The following is a 3,462-nucleotide window of genomic DNA, read 5'->3' as shown; positions in this document are numbered from 1 at the left end:
CCCCCCCCCCCCCCTCCCGGAAGGCGCGTCCACGCACCACACAACATCCAACGGGGAGGGGGGGTGGGCGCTCTGGAGGCCCCTCTGGACGGCAGGCCTCCAGAATGGTACCCGTTCTGGGACCCATGGTGGTTCAGGCAGTTCGGGGCGCCATGGCGGAGTAGGCAGCCTAGGAAGCCAGGGCGGAGCAGGCAGACTAGGAAGCCATGGCGGAGCAGGCAGACTAGGAAGCCATGGTGGAGCAGGCAGTTCAGGGGGCCATGGCGGAGCAGACAGTTCAGGGGGCCTGGCCTCGGCACTCAGCCTGGCCTCTACAGCCGGATTCCTATAACCCCCCCCCCCCAAAAATCCTTGGGGAGAATATCGGCTTTTGAGGCCCTCTGTGGGCCGGATGTGAAAACAGCGGCCCTCCCTGGGCTTGACTCCGGAACTGTGGCCCTCTCGGGGCCAGACGTGGGAACAGCGGCCCTCTCTGGGCTTTACTTGGGGACTGGAGCCAAAACACTTTCACACAAAACACTTTCAAAAAGGAAACCAAAACTAGGAGAAGGGGCGCCGCTTACTGTTTTCGGTCCAGTCTTCTGTCACGGTGTGCCTACTGTGTCGGAGCAAGGAGACGAAGGAGCGCGGAGACGGAGGGAATCCAGAAGCATAATACACTTGATTTCTCAAGGAACAAGTAGCACACGGGGTAGACATTTAAGACTGAACGCAGGACTCAGGAAACACAAGGCTTAAGTACAGGAACTAAACGAGACACACTTGGAATCAATAAACATAATAAACATGGGAGAAACTGGGTAAAGGAAGGCACATGGGGAGAGAAACACATGACACAGGTACACAGGACTGACAGAGTCCTTATGGTGTTCACAGTATAATGGACTCAAAAGAGAACACAGTCCTTTTCTTGGTTTTCTTCAGCACTACAGCAAGTGATCTCAGGAGAACATTCAGTTCACGGGCAACAGCTCTGGTGGACATTCCTGCAGTCAGCATGCCAATTGCACGCTCTCTCAAAACTTGCGACATCTGTGGCATTGCACACAGATAAAACTGCACATTTTAGAGTGGCCTTTTATTGTGGCCAGCCTAAGGCACACCTGTGCAATAATCATGCTGTCTAATCAGCGTCTTGATATGCCACACCTGTGAGGTGGATGGATTATCTCGGCAAAGGAGAAGTGCTCACTAACACAGATTTAGACAGATTTGTGAACAATATTTGAGAGAAATAGGCCTTTTGTGTACATAGAAAAAGTCTTAGATCTTTGAGTTCAGCTCATGAAAAATGGGGGCAAAAACAAAAGTGTTGCATTTATAATTTTGTTCAGTGTATAATGGCTTCGATACTGAATTGCTACATTATATTTCTTGGCATCTAGGGGGTAAAATCACTGTTTTTGAAGTAACCAAACTCACAGCTTCACTGTTTGCAGAGTGCAATTCACACACACGACTTTAATCTCTCTCTCTCTCGTTAATTATTTCAAAACTGTTATAATTCATGCATTCAAATAAATGTGATCTCACAGCACTACTTCTTCTCTGTGTCTGATTCAAAGCGGGCAGAATGCTAGATCTCCGCTGCATGTTGGGTTTGTTGCCTCCATGTCATGTCAAATTATTTAATGCACAGCTAGCCGTAGATTACATAAATGTAAAGAAAAACTATCGTCATATCATATACAAAAATAATTTATTTACCAGAAAAATGTAGATACACAACACAGTATTTCTGAAAAAAAAATTATAATAATGAATTAAATATTTTTTTATAAAATCAGTTAATTAGAGATGATTTTGATTATTACAATTTAATGAAACCATTCAAATGGAATCCAGAAAATTAATGGAAAACACAGAATTTGGTAAAAAAAAAATTAACTGAATTTGAGAAAAAAAAACGTAATTTTTGTTAAACTTTTAATAAATTGCTGTTAAATTGTGTAAGTTTAATGATTTCAATTAATTAGACATGTTTTTTTTATTCATATTTATTCATTTAACCATTAAAACAGAGTCTAGAAAAATTAAAATGGAAAAAACGGAATTTGGGAAAAAATAAAATGGGCCCTAAGTAAGGTTCGCTTTTGGGTCGCTTTAGGCTGGGGGAGGATCTGAGAGCATTTGGAGGGTTAAAACAAACTAGGTGTGAAAATACCCTATTAGAAGTTGAGTAAATATGCCACCCTCATAAATGGAATTAAGCACAAAAATGACATCAAATCATTATCCAGAAATTAAATATGGTCATTTGCAGCTAGAAGGGATGCTTGAACCAGCCTGACCAGTCAAATGACTGAGATCTAATGCTGAGGTCTGAGGATGTCCTCATATGAGCACATTAGTATGAATGAGGCTTGTGTGAATAGCATAGGTTTCTATGCTTCTACCTCCTCAGCGCATTGCTCTGTCATCTTTCAAATAAAATAATCTGATTTTCAGTACACAAACAAGCTAATTGCACATATTCATAAAGTCTGTTCTGTCTCTGTGAATATTACACATTTGACCTGACTGACAAGATCAGAATGATAACAAATGTGCTCAACAATTTTTATTGAATAATCAGTTCAATACAAAAAGGATACAACACATAATGTGATATACAGAACAAACAAACTAATGTGATGTGGACTGTTGCTGTGTTTTTGTAGGTTGTCTGGCTGTATGGTGACAGAGGAGGGATGTTGTTATGTGTCTTCAGCTCTGACTTCAAACCCCTTACATTTGAGAGAGCTGGATCTAAGCTATAATCACCCCGGAGATTCAGGAGTCAAGCTGCTCTCTGAAAAACTGGAGGATCCAAACTGCTCACTGGACAAATTCAAGTATGTCGAGCAGGAAGAGTTTTTAGGTTTTATGGTTTAAACTTTTCAGTGTCTCTGGGTATATCTATATGAGTCTAGGAGTTTTTAGAGGATGCAACAATATTTAAGATTTAAAGGGCACTAGTCTGAGGAGAAAAATCTTAACTAGACTGCTCAGACAAAACAGTACTTTAACTCACCCCCTAACTGGCCACAAAACAGTAAAAACACAATAAAAATAGCAGCCTCCTCCCTACAGCTTCCATAAAAGGTAGAAACAAACATATTCAAAATTATAACTTATGTTGCAAACATTAACAGCTTGTAAATGAAGGAACAAAAAAGCCCTAACTTTAAAGGGGACATGGGATGCCCATTTTCAACAAGTTGGTATAATTCTTTATGGTCTTCATGAAATGTCTCCAACATACTTTGGTTAAATTCCTCAATGGTCGTGTAAAACAACATCCTTTTTACCTTGTCAAAAACAGCTCTGTTCACAGCGAGCCGTGTTTCTTTAAATGATAATGAGCTACTGCTGGGGTGACTCTTCTGTTTTTTTATACAAGATGCAAACAATCATAATATTGTACCTGGTCAAGAGTGCCCAGTGTTGAAATGTGAACCCTACACCATTACTGATATTATA

General features: G+C 41.1%; 1 pseudogene; it reads left to right on the top strand.

Moving 5' to 3' along the window:
* The window catches only part of LOC107575610 (NACHT, LRR and PYD domains-containing protein 12-like), an 11,259-nt pseudogene extending 8,374 nt beyond the window's left edge, over nucleotides 1–2,885 (top strand).
* The last annotated feature ends 577 nt before the right edge of the window (nucleotides 2,886–3,462 follow it).

Source organism: Sinocyclocheilus grahami, unplaced genomic scaffold (assembly GCF_001515645.1).
Source record: "Sinocyclocheilus grahami isolate Dianchi unplaced genomic scaffold, SAMN03320097.WGS_v1.1 scaffold2753.1, whole genome shotgun sequence".
Classification (NCBI taxonomy): Eukaryota; Metazoa; Chordata; class Actinopteri; order Cypriniformes; family Cyprinidae; genus Sinocyclocheilus; species Sinocyclocheilus grahami.
Note: the sequence above shows the minus strand (reverse complement) of the source record. Positions and strands in the feature narration are given on the sequence as shown.